The 17,385-nt window shown below is 40.9% G+C and overlaps 1 protein-coding gene across 2 annotated transcripts in view; it reads left to right on the plus strand.

The window, feature by feature from the left end:
- Positions 1–17,385, plus strand: part of LOC109908217 (pleckstrin homology domain-containing family F member 2) — a 39,762-nt gene that overhangs the window by 1,100 nt on the left and 21,277 nt on the right. The gene's annotated exons all lie outside the window — the stretch shown is intronic.

Below are 17,385 nucleotides of genomic sequence, written 5' to 3' on the forward strand. Positions count from 1 at the left end.
CACCTGGATGATTTTCATTACATGTTGGGTGTTTTATTTAACTTTTGTACACCTGTGGTGTTCCCGGTCAACAATGACCAGCCATTAGAAATGAATGGGTGAGATGACAATTAGTGTATAAAATTGAGTTCAGGCACATGCCCATTCATCAGATGGACACTTCCTCTCCCAGACCCCCACATGCATGTGTGTTTGAACACACACACACCTCACTCCCCTTCTTGGCTTCCATGGCAACCCCCATTGAACCTTTCCCCAATAGAATCACCTGTTGGCATTCTCACAAACAATTGCAACATTGTTTCAATAATATTAAGAACTTTTCTTGCAGCTCTGGTATGTAAAAGCTTTTTTGAGGCTGCTCACAATTCATTCTGTGGCAGCACAATGACCAAACAATATACTGTATGTGAGGCTCTTGATCATGACACTGGTGAGGAGGAGAGAGTCCTTGATAAACTGACACAAAAGTAGTCTGTGATAAATGGCATTATGTTTCATCTGAGTATTTGTTATAGTCAAAATAATCCATACATTATGCTTTAAAAAAAAAACTCAAGTTGTATAAGCCTAAAGGCTATAAATGGCAAATAGAAGTTCAAACTTGTAATGTTCACATGAACTTAAGTTGATAAAAAGATCTAACACAACATTAGGTGACTATGTATTATGGATTTATAATCCGCTATCGTGGGGTGGTCATTTTGTACCGAGAACACAGAATTAATTAACATGAAACAAACACAACAGGAGGGTTAAAGTATTTTTACTTACAGTAGAAGATGGACGTTTACGTACACCTTAGCCAAATACATTTAAACTCAGTTTTTCACAATTCCTGACATTTAATCCAAGTAAAAATTCCCTCTTTTAGGTCAGTTAGGATCACCACTTTATTTTAAGATTGTGAAATGTCAGAATAATAGTAGAGCGGATTTATTTCAGCTTTGATTTCTTTCATCACATTCCCAGTGGTCAGAAGTTTACATACACTCAATTAGTATTTGGTAGCATTGTTTAACTTGGGTCAAATGTTTAGGGTAGCCTTCCACAAGCTTCCCACAATAAATTGGGTGAATTTTGGTCCATTCCTCCTGACAGCTAGTGTAACTGGGTCAGGTTTGTCGGCCTCCTTGCTCGCACATGCATTTTCAGTTCTGCCCACAGATTTTCTGTAGGATTGAGATCAGGGCTTTGTGAATCCTTAAGCCATTTTGCCACAACTTTGGAAGTATGCTTGGGGTCATTGTCCATTTGGAACACCCATTTGCTACCAAGCTTTAACTTCCTGACTGATGTCTTGAGATGATGCTTCAATATATCCACATACTTTCCCTACCTCATGATGCCATCTATTTTGTGAAGTGTACCAGTCCCTCCTGCAGCAAAGCACCCCCACAACATGATGCTGCCACCCGCTCTGCTTAACGGTTGGGATAGTGTTCTTCGGCTTGCAAGCCTCTCCTTTCCCTCCAAACATAATGATGGACATTATGGCCAAAAAGTTCTATTTTTGTTTCATCAGACCAGAGGACATTTCTCCAAAAAGTACGATCCTTGTCCCCATGTGCAAACCGTAGTCTGGCTTTTTTATGGCGGATTTGGAGCAGTGGCTTCTTCCTTGCTGAGCGGCCTTCCAGGTTATTTCGATATAGGACTCGTTTTACTGTGGGTATAGATACTTTTGTACCTGTTTCCTCCAGCATCTTCACAAGGTCCTTTGCTGTTGTTCTGGGATTGATTTGCACTTTTCACACAAAAGTACGTTCATCTCTAGGAGACAGAATGCGTCTCCTTCCTGAGCGGTATGACGGCTGCGTGGTCCCGTGATGTTTATACTTGCATACTATTGTTTGTACAGATGAACGTGGTACCTTCAGGCGTTTGGAAATTGCTCCCAAGGACGAACCAGACTTGTGGAGGTCTACAACTTTTTTTCTGAGGCCTTGGCTGATTTCTTTTGATTTTCCCATGATGTCAAGAGAAGAGGCACTGAGTTTGAAGGTAGGACTTGAAATACATCCACAGGTACACCTCCAATAGGCTAATTGACATCATTTGTGTCAATCAGAAGTTTCTAAAGCCATGACATTTTCTGGTATTTTCCAAGATGTTTAAAAGCACAGTCAACTTAGTGCATGTAAACTTCTGACCCACTGGAATTGTGATACAGTGAACTATAAGTTAAATAATCTCTGTAAACAATTGTTGGGAAAATTACTTGTGTAATGCACAAAGTAGATGTCTTAACCTCCTTGCCAAAACTATAGTTTGTTAACAAGACATTTGTGGAGTGGTTGAAACACTTAGGTTGGAGTCATTAGTTTATGTAAACTTCCAAATTCAACTGTAAGTACTTTACGCCACTGCAAAAAAAATCAAAAGGTTAAATGACCTTTTTGTAGGGTTAGGGTACCCACAGAGACATATTTCTATGTTTACAGCCTTTGTTTTCAGCAGTGATGGGGAAACGAAGCTTCCTGAAGCATTGCATATTTCCAGCCAATTGTGTCAAATAGGTTCATTACTCGAGGCTTTGATCAACACTGTGTACACTAGTGGCACCTGGTAGTCAAAACAATTTAGCAGGACATCTTTGTAAGTAATAATTTGTTCTTACTTGCCTAGTTAAATAAAAATACGATTTTGTTAGACGAAACGAAGCTTCGGATGTCATTGATCACGTGCCTTTGATAAAGCGATACAAAGCATCTGCACACTGCTTAAAAATAAACTGCTTAGCAATTGCCTCGGAGCACCGGTATTAAACGTAACATCACTAGTTTATGGAAGACAGTGGACTAGCTAATTAGCTATCTGCATCACTGACGCGTGTGTAAACAAAAGACAGACGCAACAAACATCTTGTCGCTGAAAAATACTGTCGGGTGCAACTGTGTTAAAACCGGTCAAAACATTGTATAGTAAGTGTGTGTTTTTAATCTGTGAAATGATTTTGTTGTGAGATGAAAGTAGAGTGATTTCTGTTTCTAGAACCGTACTGCAATTGAGAATCAATGCTTTCTTAAGGGCCCTTCCTAACAATGCAGAGAGAATTGTATAAATAATAGAAAACAAGGAATAAATATGTAATGATAACTTGGCTATATACACGGGGTACCAGTACCGAGTCAATGTGCAGGGGTACGGGGTAATTAAGGTAGATGTGTACATATGGGTAAAGTGACTATGCAACAGGATAGATAATTAACAGTAGCAGCAGCGTTTGTGACGAGTCAAAATAGTTAGTGCAAAAAGGGCCAATGCAGATAGTCAGGGTAACTATTTACTAGTCGTATGGCTTGGGGGTAGAAGCAGTTCAGGGTACTTTTGGTTCCAGACCTGGTGCATCTGTACTGCTTGCTGTGCAGTAGCAGAGCGAACAGTCTATGACCTGGGTGGCTGGAGTCTAACAATTTTAGGGAGTTTTTTATTTTATTTAAGGACACTGACTAGTATAGAGGTCCTGATGGCAGTGAGCTTGTCCCCAGTGATGCACTGGGCCGTACGCACTACCATTAACACCTTGTGGTTGGATGCCAAGCAGTTGCCATACCAAGTGGTGCAACCATTCAAGATCCTTTCAATAGTGCAGCTGTATAACCTTTTGAGGATCTGAGGGCCCATGCCAAATAGGGCTGTTGCGATCAGAACATTTTTTTCAATGTCAAAAATAAAAACGCGAAGTAAACCAATCTCTTTGGTCATTTAAAAACCTGATGTATGTAAAATATTGTGTGCTATATGTTGGAAAATATACAGAAAAAAATATAAATGCAATATGCAACAATTTCAATAATTTTACTGATTTACAGTTCATATAAGGAAATCAGTTAATTGAAATAAATTCATTAGGCCCTAATCTATGGATTTCATATGACTGGGTAGCCATGGCTGGGCCTGGGAATGTGTTTTCTCCACAAAGGGCTTTATTACAGTCAGAAATACTACTCAGTTTCATCAGCTGGGCAGGTCAATCCCGCAGTGGAAGAAGCCGGATGTGGAGGTCCAGGGATCTTTTTATTTCAGTTCATGAAACATGGGAACAACACTTTACATGTAGTATTTTAGTTCAGTATAAATCAATGTGTCTCTGGATGACTGATGTTTGTTTCCAACATGATGTATGTTTTCCTAAAGAAGTTGAATCTGCTTTGTGTTTTATTTTCTTGCCAACGCCTTTTGCGATACTGGTATCATCATGAACCTATTGCCAAATCTTTTCAGCCTCCTGCATTGTTGCACCTTCTTCATGACTGTTTGGACCATGATAGTTCCTTTAGTAATGTGGACTCCAAGGAACTTGAAGCTCTCAACCCACTCGACCCTCTGTTTCCTGTAGTCCACAATCCGCTACTTTGTCTTGCTGACGTTGAGGGAGAGGTTGTTGTCCTGGCACCACACTGCCAGGTCACTGACCACCTCCCTATAGGCTGTCTCATCGTTGGTGATCAGGCCTACCACCTTTGTGTCGTCAGCAAACTTAAAGATGGTGTTGGAGTTGTGCATGGCTACAGGAGGGGACTAAGCATGCACCCCCAAGGGGCCTCCATGTTGAAGGTCAGCATGCTGGATGTGTTATTGCCTACCCTCACTACCTGGGAGCGGCCCGCCAGAAAGTCCAGGATCCAGTTAGAGGGATGTGTTCAGTCCCAGGGTCCTGAGCTTATTGATGAGCTTGGAGGGCACTATGGTGTTGGAATGCTGAGATGTAGTCAATAAACAGCATTCTCACATAGATGTTCCTCTTGTCCAGGTGGCAGAGGGCACTGTGGAATGGAATAGAGATTAACGCTAGGCTCCTTTAGTCCATTATTGGGCTAGTTAATTAGACAGAATTTAGATAGCTAGCCGTTTTGTTGTTTATCACCACATCCAGTACTTAAGTAGCTGGAGAGCTTACAACGGCCATAAATAGGTTCAACTCATTTAGCTAGCTACCCAACTAGTAATCATGACAAATATCAATCACCATTTAAACTTGTAGAAACTTGAATGCAGAACACCACCACAATGACAGCTCAGCTATCATTAAATGTACTTTATCCTCCTCCCGGGGAGGCAAAGGTGTGTACTTAAAAATAATTTTTAAAATCCTTGCTCGGTTTGTAGAGCAGAATAGTGGGTTTCGATTCCCGGGACCACCCTTACGTAAATATATGCATGTGTACTGCAAGTCGCTTTGGCTAAATGCGTCTGCTTATGGCATATTTTTGCCTTCGCACTACACAACTGATTCAAATGATTAACTCATCAAGCTTTGAGGATTTGAATCCGTTGTGTAGTGCTAAGGCTAAAATATGCAACTCTTTCAGTTGCCAGGACCAAGATTAAGAAATTGCGATTACGACATCAGTTAGCTAGTTTTTCACCTGGTCAGAGCATCAGCCTTGTACAATTATGTCAAAATTTGAGGTATTGAGCAATCTAGCAGTTGCTTTTGCTCTGGTACGAAACGCACACGACTACCCAGTTCCTGATGCTGCTCATTCATAACTGTAGAGTAGCCTAGATGGCTTAGGGCAAAAGGACAACGTTGTGCAAGTGTGTCAATAGGCCATTGCCTATTGAATGAAGGTGCTGTCATTTTTTTCCCCCCTCGTGTAGTTTCACGTGGTCAGAGGCAAAGCATAAAATGTGCATCTGAAAAGAGGCACCTACAATAAGTTGCTTGACAGTGGTTTTATCCCCTTTCTTTTTTTTTTAGCTTAACGGTGTAAAACCAGTTTTCTACCAGCTAGGCCTAGGTGAGGCTAAATGCAGTCGACTTGCCCAGGAGGACTCCTCCCAGCCTCAGGCAACTTGCTGCTCTGCCGCACCGGTACAGGATGTTGCTCTGGTTCCTGTAATCCAATATGGCTCTGTTTATAAATGGATGCAGATTAAATACACTAGAATACTTCCCACTCTGAAACAAATAGGTTGCCTTCGCTTTAGTAGCTCACAGGTATTGCTAAAGTTATCGGTGTAGTGTATGTCAATTGTGCCTATCTTTCTCACCAGGAAGTAGTTCTGTCACAGAAAGGCCTATAATGTAATAGTAAATAGTTTCCTGTCGCAACAGGAGGGTTTTTCATATTATGTAAGCATTTCACTTCTGCGTTTGTTGTGCCTGCCTCCAACCTGGCGTTTTTGAAAAAGCACAATTCAGACTCACTTTTGCAGGGCCTTTTTACATCTGATTTATTCTTTTTTGTCTCATTGAGAGGATTTCACTTGTGACAACTTCACTTTTAGCCACATGAAGGTAAACAAACAGTTAGCAAGATGGGCCGTGAGTAGCCTAGTTTTTTTCTTGCTATTAACAGACAGTTTTATTTTAACGTGGCTAACTGCAAGCCTTACCACTCAACCTTTTTACCATTCTTTGCTACCTTTTGTATTAAAATGTCCCAGAAGTGAATATGATGAACGCATAAGCACGTCTGAATGAGTGTAACAGATGTTGTTATGGTGCATTCCTGTGTAGATAAATCCTCGCAGTTTCTGCTCCTACAGACACCATGGTTGAGTTTAACGAGCGCTACCAAAAACCTGGAAAGCGTTTGGAAGAGCAGCCATTTCACATGTCATCAGAAAATATAATGTATTCATACTCAAACACCATATGGAGCTCAGCTACCCTTTTTTACTTCACTTTAAACATCAATCTGTAGTGAATGCTGCTGCTGAGGGAGCGATCATAGCTTTCTGAGTGAGTGGTATGAGTAACAACAACTTCTCCACATAGAAGCAGAGAGCTTAAGGATCAACCACATGACACAGTGCCCTTTGACCTCTACTATAACTCGGTTGGAAAGAGGCGTGTCAGTCGGACTCTTGATCTCCATGGTGATTTTACAACCCTGTGAGCGGTCTGAGCTAATGCATAGACTTACTAAAGCTCCCACGCTGCCTATACTGGAAATTGTAGAGGTTGAAATTATGTTGTCAACCTATAGGCCTAGCCTAAGAAATAATGTTAAGACAAAAAGGTACTTTGATCATTTATAGCGTGTCAACTTTTGGCCTGAGAGGCAGTTGAAGTCAAAGGGTGGTGACCTCAAAGGTTTAAGCCAAGTTAATTTGGGTCAGGCACTTTGTCTTTGACAATCATTAAATTATTTTTGTCAATTCAAATCGAATCCCATGATCCATCGCCTGTTCCATTAAATCGATTCAGAGGTTTTATGTAGCCTAGCCCCACAACACTGGGGGGTGGCTTCCCCTCTAGTCAAAGTTTACATCCTTTCTGCCTAATGCTTTTTTTTACTAGCTTCTTAGTCAGCAAAGTTATGGCAAGGACTAAATCTTTCCCTCCAAGGTTCTCGGTAGAGAATAGTAGCTGAATAATTATTTGCCATTTTAAGAGTAGAGTTTTTTTTTTTTTTTTCCCTCAAACCAGTGTTTATTTTTTAAATTTAAGCTCTCACCTGCACAAGGTTATAATTTAGCCTATTTACAGGTGGCTTCACTGTAATAATTTACACAGTGGAATGTCCCACACCTTCACTTGAAGGTAGAGGTCCCCTAACAAAGGTTAGACTGAAATTCAAATCAAACCTGGTTGCTGTTGGATTGATAAGGGCCCTCCCTGTATTCTGTAAATGCACTGTCCTTTTGCTCTGGTTTAGAGAGCACATCCACAACAGTCCCAAGCCATTGTGCATGTCACGAATTAGGCTTGGGCAGTATACCATATGTCAGGGTATTTGGAAAAAGCCACGGGATGGTTTTTCAATACTGTTGAAACTATTTATTCGTTTTTTTTTAATACATTTTAAAATGTGTAGATACTTTTGAAGTAAATACCTGCAGTCAACTTGTGCAATACTATAGGAGATAAAGAACATTGCGTAATATAGTTAACCTATCACATTTTTATGAAGTTTACGGTAGTCCCCAGTCACGTGTCACATGGTGTTTGTTTACAAGCAAACTACGACGAGAGATCGGAGCCTTGTGAGTCACTCACTGTTGTGCAGCATGCGTCAGGGGATCTGATTACAATATGGAATTCAGAACAACATTTTTGCCAGCTAGATATCTAATAACGTATGTTAAGTCTAAAATGTGCGAAATGTCTGCAGTTGTGCATTTGGTGTGGAAATTTAGTAGCTAGCTAGCTATCTAGCTGAGTGGTTAGCTTATTCCAAAATCAAGCATTAGCTTGGTAGCAGCAGAGAATCCCATCCTGGACCAAGAGCCTTGCTGGCAAATATTTGTTTTGTGTGCAGCCAAATTAGTGAGTAGTATTTTTGAGTTACTTGTTTAGTTCAGAAACTGTACAACATGTTTACAATGCGCTCTTTAGCATTTAGTTGGTATTCTCTATTGGGATTTTACAAATGCAGTGCATTCAGAAACTATTCAGACCCCTTCCCCTTTTCCAATGTTTGTTACGTTACAGCCTTATTCTGACATGGATGAATCCTGTTTCCATTGATTATCCTTGAGATGTTTATACAACTTGATTTGAGTCTACCTGTGGTGAATTCAATTGATTGGACATGATTTGGAAAGGTACACACACCAGTCTATACAAGGTCCCACAGTTGACAGTGCCTGTCAGAGCAAATCCAAGGCCGAAGAAATTGTCAGTAGAGTGCTGAGACAGGATTGTGTCATGGCACAGATCTGGGGAAGGGTACCATATCGACTGTAGTAGCCTAAATGTGAAGTGAAAATGCCATCATGCCACTATATCATCAGAGGCCATTAGGTCAAATGGCTTGTTTTGAAAGGTTACCAACCCCCCCCCCCCCCCCCCCCATATTTGCAGTGACGGGTTTGACCTCAACTTAGCCCTGTCCTATTCAACAGGTCAATGTGCCTGCACTGCACACCTGTTTTAGATATCACATAAACAGCCACTTCACACAACATATTTCCAACCCCCTTATCTCATATTGTGATCATAAAATCCTCTGTAGACATGCTGTGCTCATGGTAAGCCATGAGTGTGTCCTCTGCTGTAAGGCTGTATTTCCTCCGCAGAGGTAAGCGAGGATGAAGTTGTTTGTTGTAAGCTGACAATAACACAGTGCAGTAGTGTTGTCACGATACCAGAATTTTGTCTTCGATACTCGATACCACAACAAATAAAGAAGGCGTATCAGCCAAAGTCAAGTAATGTCACTTGATACAGACAGATCTTTTGAGTTCAATATCATTGCATTACAATGAGTTTTGGTTCAATTTTTTGTTTTTTTTAACTACATAACGCTAATCATTTATTTGAGTGGTAAATCTTAGGGATGTGCAACTTTCCCTTTCTTGACGATTCAGTACATACATGGGCGCCAATACGATACAGGAACAATATGTTTCGGTTTTAAACGACTCGGTTTGATTAGAGGAACGAAACGATACGATTCGATGCACTGACATTTTGTTGTATAAACACATTCGTTTTCCATTCTAATCTGCAGCTAATGGAGCTTATGAGCTGGGTGCCTCTAAGCTGAATCTGTCTGAGCTGACCTCTCTCACTGTGTGTGTAAATGATGTGTATATGTCAGCGCCTGAGCTGAGCCATAAGCAAGCCTCTGCATCTACTACCCCACCTATCAGATAATGGGGATAAAGTTTGCTTTTTGTCCCTCAACTTTCGATCTGAAAACCCATCACCAACTAATGTTGTCATTTAACTAGGCAAGTTAGTTAAGAACAAATTCTTATTTAGAATGAAGACCTACCCCATCCAAACCCTAACCCGGACGACTCAATCAATCCCAATCATGTCCGGTTGTGATACAGCCTGGAATCGAACCAGGGTCTGTAGTGACGCCTCTAGCACTGAAATGCAGTGCCTTAGACCGCTGCGCTTCTCGGAAGCTACCGGTATCTTCTTGCAAGTGTTTTAGCCTGTAATGCTATTGAGTGCAGTGGTTCCTCAGGCCAGGCTAGAGCTAGCAAAGAGTAAGTGGAGCAGGGCGGTTGCTCTCTCGCTGTTAGGGGACATCGGCTGCCCTGATAGACATACTTGATCCTCTCTCAATCAGTAGATGACGTTAGGCACATTTGACACTGACAGAAGTACCGAAAGTAACACATTCTAGTAACAAACTTTCAATTTCTAATATTGAAAAACGACTGAAAGCTCGGTATACCGTGCTACACTACAATGAAATGGTACCTGTCAGTTCCAAGGACTCAACATATTTTTTTCTGGCTGTCTGACCCTTGGTGATTGTGGCTGGCTGCAGAGTGGGCATTAGCTTAGAGAATGGAGAGCAGAGACTTGGGTGTAGTGAAGTAGTAGCCTGAATTCTTTAGGTGTCTCTGTGAGGAGGCATAGGCCTGTAGCTGTACTGTACTTCAGCTTACATAAACACCTGCTAGTGGGGGTGGTGGTGAAGTCAAATGTCTCACATATACAGTGAGGGTGTGCTTATCCTCTCATACAACCTGTGCTACATGGTCCAAGGTGTAGTGAATCATGAGCTTGGCAGTCACACTTTCACTTTAATAGCTGAAATGCTTGAGGCAAATCTTCTCTTCCTGTCTGGTTGAATTATGCTATCCTCCGTCTTTCACGCAATGCTTCCTTCAGTTAAAGGGGCAAGCAGCAGTTTCTACATACATTTTAGACTTATGCACTGAGTGTACAAAACATTACAAACACCTTCCTAATATTGACTTGCACCCACCTTTTTTTTTGCCCTCAGAACATGAAATCTCCAAGGTGTCGAAAGCGTTCCACTGGGATACTGTCCTGTGTTCATTCCAATGTTTTCCACAGTTGTCAAGTTGGCTGGATGTCCTTTTGGTGGTGAACCATTCTTGATACACACAGGAAACTACTGAAAAACCCAGCAGTGTTGCAGTTCTTGACACAAACCGGTGAGCCTGGCACCTACTACCATACCCTGTTCAAAGGCACTTAAATCTTTTGTCTTGCCTAATCACCCTTATAATGGCACACACAATTAGTCTCAATTGTCTCAAGGCATCAACATCCTCTCCCCCTTCATCTACACTGATCAATAAGGGATCATATGTTTCAACTGGATGCACCTGGTCAGTTTGTCATGAAAAGAGCAGGTTTTCTTAATGTTTTGTACACTCAGTGTGAATTATATATGCCCATTGATTCTTGAAGAATTTAACTTATAAATGTCTCATGACCTAAGTTCAGCTGTCGTACCCCATCAGAACCCAAACTATAAACATGTTTTACTCCCACTGTTTGTCAACAAAGTAAATACAAATGCTATATAGCCTTAAAACATGGTTAAAACTATAATTCTGATATATAATGGATGGTGAATCCTTGCATCCATAGCTCTGTCTATGAATTTGAGTGGTTAGATTTCTCAAGCCCCATCCTTGAACTTTTTACTGAAACTGGTGGGGAGGTCACTTTATTGTTTTACCTGCTGATTGCCGCTTTAAGGTCATTAATTCGTATTTTGGTGAGCGGTGTAAAAATCACTTGATGCTCATCTCTTCAGATTAATGTGTGCAGGGTAATTACTTCCTCTGTAGGAGGAGGCTGTGGCAAACTGTGCATACACCAAAAACATGAGCCCCATCCGAACAGTGAGGTTGATAAGCTACCACACCACGAGTTTATAAACCCAGAGGCGCAACATCGCGAGACTTCCAGAAACGTCTGTGAAATAGACTAAGCAGACAGTTTGGTGTTTGAGCAGTCAATGAGAGAAGTGAAATTCTTTCTTAGTAGTTAATTTTCTCAGTCTAAAGGCACAACTTAGATTCAAGTCAATGTCTTAATAAGTAGTTGAACATGTTTTTACTCCAACCTCTGAAATTGACAAACTAACATGTTTTGATTTTCGTCAAAAAACAACTTTATGTTGAGTGCCTTTGCTTTGACGGCCTGCACATGCGAAGTTTGGCGCAAGACGACCGTTAGACCTGCTGACGTGTTTCTACACATGAGCTTAGCTAGCCAACGTCGCCATGACATCACCTACAAGCGTGATCGGGGATTTCTATTGGCGAAGCAGTTTCTGCCTGTCTTTGACCTCTCATATGCAAAAGCAGCAGCATCCTTGTCAACAACATAACTCTCTTAATTGGTTTTGCTTGTTTTGGAGATTTCTGTTTGGGTTAGAGCATACAAACACCTCTCTTTCTTCCGGCACTTTCATTCTCTTGGTATCGGAGTCAGTTCTCTGTCTTGCCAGGGTTCATGAGACATGGGCCGGTATAGAACTGCATTGCACTTTGACTCAAACAGTGATCCTCAACAAGTTTTCTAGTGTCTGACAGTTAGGCTAATTAATGTTGTAGCCCAGCATTGAGAAGAAAGGTTGAATGTCCCCTGCTGCTTCCCTCTGTCTGCTTCATGAAGACAAGGGTTTTGCAATGGTGACCCATCTGGGGAAACCTTGGGTTATTTTTAGATGTACTGTCTCCCAATTTGAGACTGAAAGAAGACTGTTTTGCATTGGGTGCCTCTTCTGTTCAACGTTACAGGAAGGTAAGGGCAAGGAACCATTCATTATGAGAGCCAGGCCTTTTTAAAGCTGTTTGTAGGCAGTGTCTCCTATACCATTAGTTTATTATGACCATTACACCATGTAATTGGATGCCCTCCTACCTATGGAAAATGTTAGCATTATTGGCCTTGATGTTGCCTCAGGAAGATGTTGGGTGGCAACTGTGTTCATTAGGCCCTCCCCACACACTCATATAAACCTAACATAGAAAACATTGTGGGGAAAATAATTAACATGAGTGTTGACTTTCCCTAAGTTGTCCTATTTTCATGTCTGCCCAATGTTGGTTATATTTTCACAACCTCAATCTGCTTCTTGGCGAAATGTCTAGAAAAATAAACTTGAAAGAGTGAGAGGACAGAGCTCGTAATTAGGGATGCACGATATATCAGTGAACATATCGGAATCGGACAATATTAGCTGAAAATGCCAACATCGGTATCGGCCGATGTCTAGTTTAAAGCCAGATGTGCAAAACCCACGTGAAAGCTGTAGTGCATACTAGAGGTCTACCGATTACGATTTTTTTTCTACACCGATACCGATTTGTAAGAATGACAATTACAACAATACTGAATGAACACCTATTTTAACGTGATATAATACATCAATTTAATCTCAAATAAATTAAACATGTTCAATTTGGTTTAAATAATGCAAAAACAGTGTTGGAGAAGAAAGTAAAAGTGCAATATGTGCCATGTAAAAAAGCAAATGTTTAAGTTTAAGTTCCTTGCTCAGAACATGTGAACATATGAAAGCTGGTGGATCCTTTTGACGTGAGTCTTCAATATTCCTAGGTAAGAAGTTTTAGGTTGTAGTTATTATAGGACTATTTCTCTCTATACCATTTTGTATTTCTTATCTTTGACGATAGGATGTTCTAATAGGTACTTTAGTAATTGCCAGCCTAATCTCGGGAGTTGATAGGCTTGAAGTCATAAACAGCGCAATAAGCATTGCGAAGAGCTGCTGGCAAATGCCGTAAAGTGCTGTTTGAATGAATGCTTACGAGCCTGCTGCTGCCTACCACCACTCGGACTGCTCTATCAAATCATAGACTAAATTATGATATAATAGACACACAGAAATACGAGCCTTAAGTCATTAATATGGTCAAATCCGGAAACTATAATTTAGAAGAAGAAAAAAAAAAGGTTATTCTTTCAGTGAAATACGGAACCATTCTGTATTTTATCTAACGGGTGGCATCCATAAGTCTAGATATTGCTGTTACATTGCACAACCTTCAATGTTATGTCATAATTACGTACAATTCTGGCAAATTAGTTTGCAACGAGCCAGGTGGCCACAATTTCCTTTAATTTAATATTGCCTGCTAACATGAATTTATTTTAACTAAATATGTATGCACGTTTAAAAATATATACTTCTGTGTATTGATTTTAAGAAAGGCATTGATGTTTATGGTTAGGTACATTCGTGCAACGATTGATTTCTTTTTCTCGCAAATGCGCTTTTGTTAAATCATCCCCCGTTTGGCGAAGTTGACCGTCTTTGTTAGGAAGAAATGGTCTTCACACAGTTCGCAACGAGCCAGGCGGCCCAAACTGCTGCATATACCCTGACTCTGTTGCACAGAACGCAAGATGTGACATAATTTCCCTAGTTAAAAGAAATGTATGTTAGCAGGCAATATGAACTAAATATGCAGGTTTAAAAATATATACTTGTGTATTGATTTTAAGAAAGGCGTTGATATTTATGGTTAGGTACACATTGGTGCAAAGACTGCTTTTTTCACGAATGCACTTGTTAAATCACCTGTTTGGCGAAGTAAGCTATGATTCAATGATAAATTAACAGGCACCGCATCGATTATATGCAGCGCAGGACAAGCTAGATAACTCCACAGGGTTGATGATATTACTAGTTAACTAGTGATTATCTTAAGGTTGATTGTTTTTTTTTGTAAGATACGTTTAATGCTAGCTAGCACTTTACCTTGGCTCCTTGCTGCATTCGCATAACAGGTAGTCAGCCTGCCACGCAGTCTCCTCGTGGAGTGCAATGTAATCGGCCATGATCAGTGTCCAAAAATGCAGATTACCGATTGTTATGAAAGCTTGAAATCGGCCCTAATTAATCGGCCATTCCGATGAATCGGTCGACCTCTAGTGCATACCTATATAATGAAGGTACATGACTTAATGATGCAAAATATTGCGCTATACGTGCAACACAGCATTCCTAAACTACCCCACAATGTCTGCTGTGTGGATCGAGCTGTCAACAAGTCAGTCATTTGAAAGAGTAACAAAATTTCAGCGAGACAGCTCAAAGTCAAAATCTATTAAAGCTACGATAATGGCATTCGTAGCCCTTGACAATCAACTGTTCGCCGACTGGTCGAGCACCGGTTAACACTACCAAGTGCTCTATTTTTCAGATATTGCCCCTAACGGAGGTACAATGTAATAGCGTCAATATATGTCAAGAAGCTAATAGCGTACTATGTAATGCCGTTTGGGTCTTTGCGTGTCAAAAAATATGCAGTAGCACTGTCAAAGCTGTACAAAAATTCATCAAACAAGCAAAACACGGCTTGGTAATAAAGCATTATTTTATTCTGTGGTAGCTAACTTTAACTTGTTACCTAGCTAGTACCAATACAATGCAGCCTGAAAACAACGACCAGTAGAAACTGCAGTCATTTTCATTATTCTTAGCAATGATTTAGGAATCCGTGTGAGTAAGTATTGTTGTTCGCCTATTGAAATTGAACTTCAGTTCATGAAAATAAATAGCTAGCCAGCTACTTAGCTTTGGGCGACAGGGTTAACGTTATAAGCAGCCAGCTAGCTTCATCTGGCTAGTGAGGCTCGACCGGACCGGGTTATGTGTTGTGAAGCTAGCCACAATAAGGATTAATAAGCACAATTGGAATTTGTAGTTTGCCCCAAAAATTTAAGTAGTCATTGACAGTGATGCAAATGAATACAAATAGTAGAATTATACTGTTTGAAGGCTAACCGCAAGGTCCGACCACCATTTAATCAAATAAGAACTGTTTTATAAATTATGGATATTTTAGATGACACAGAGCTATATAGTTAGCTAGCTAACTATAGCTACTGAAAGTGTCATTTTGGGGAAGAAAATTGTTTGCATCCATGAGCTAGCTAGCTTTTTTTATGACCAGCACTGTAGGTGCGCGAGACAACTTTACCAGCATCATAGCATATGTATCAATGAATCGTTGTGACATGAAATACGAGTGATAGTGTAATCAATGTGTAATAACTATGTAAAAAAAGGAATGAACACGTTAAATTATGTGATGTGCAGTCATATTCAGGCCCTGATTGGTCAACAAACTTCTTTAACACACAAAATAGTGTTAAATAGTATCTTTTTTGACACGCAAAGACCCAAATGGCGTTCCATAGAAATCCTGGTTGAGAATGAAAAGACTGAACAAATGAACAACGAAACTGCACAGCAAGTAAGTGAAAGAATTAGGTTTTGATGTTTTACTGGAAATGGGGACATGCGTAAATGCCAACAAAATAACTTTTTGGTGTGTGTATAACCTTTATTTAACTAGGCAAGTCAGTCGAGAACAAATTCTAATTTACAATGACTGCCTACCCCGGCCAAACCCGGACGACGCTGGGCCAATTGTGCGCCGCCCTATGGAACTTCCAATCACTGCCGGATGTGATACAGCCTGGATTCGAACCAGGGACTGTAGTGACGCCTCTTGCACTGAGATGCAGTGCCTTAGACCACTGCTTGTGTATGTTAACTTTTTAACTGTACTAGAATTCTTAAAAGGCCATAGTAATTTTAAATATCGGTATCGTTTTCTTTGGCAAGGAAAATATCAGATATCGTATCAGCCAAAAATGTCATATCGGTGCATCACTACTCGTAGTCTATTAATCATGGGTGTATCTTTAGCTACTGCTTCTCCCGTAACCTTAGGTAGGCTATAGCAACAAGTGTTGGCGTCAGCTAACCCTGCCATTCAAAATGAAGTCTTTAGTCCTGTTACTCCAGCATCCAAAACTATGAGGAGTACGCTGTAAAAGGTTGTCCTTTTTCCCAACCTGTCCACGATCTGGTGTCGCTGATGGCGGAGGGAAAGCTTATGAGGTTTTGAAAGGACCAGCTGGTGATGGGGAAGCCCATAGTCAACCTGGTGCTGGGATAAAGGTCTATTCACCACCTTGCTACCCTCTGCTACCTGGTAACATTCTTCCACCTGCCAACCTGGTGACCCTCTGCCATTTGCCAACCTGTACGTCCACTCCGAGACGAGGCACAAGAGCAACCAATCAGCAAATGACAAACTTAAACACTCCCAAGTGTTGTTGCTACCTGTTGCGTGGTGTTTGACCAGAGTCTAGTGCACTGTTTGACCCGTTGTGCTGAAGGTGGTATATGACCCGAGCTTAGCTGAAAGGACATGAGATGTTTTTCTGTCTTTCCCATCTGTTTACTGCGTGTCACACTGAAGAGGCCGGCGTGAAAGTGAGACTGATGTCTTGTAGGTCATTATGCTGTTATTTTGGATGAGAGCTGGAATCTGCATCTTCAGAACTAAATCTATTCAATCCACTGAAGCAGTACATGTACTATAGGCCTAAGACATGTTAGGCCTGTTACTGTATAAAGTTCATGCAAAATCTTTAGCCTCACTCTGAAGCACTTTTCTCTGAAATGGCATAGGCCTCCCTTTCCACCCTGTGTTTAACTTTGCAGAGGTGAGTCACAGTAGTTCAGTCACAACCAGGATTGGCAGTTGGTTTTGTCCCAACATGTTGGGCCCTTCAGATGAAAACGACCACGCCTAATCCGGTGGGCGCAGAGCATCACACTTAATGCTGAATGTCAAGCGTCCTCGTATGCTTTTTTCCATTTACATGTAGGTGTTTGGATCGATGCCTCCATGCAGCCTCACCACCGCAAA

This window comes from Oncorhynchus kisutch, linkage group LG2 (assembly GCF_002021735.2).
Source record: "Oncorhynchus kisutch isolate 150728-3 linkage group LG2, Okis_V2, whole genome shotgun sequence".
Lineage (NCBI taxonomy): Eukaryota > Metazoa > Chordata > Actinopteri > Salmoniformes > Salmonidae > Oncorhynchus > Oncorhynchus kisutch.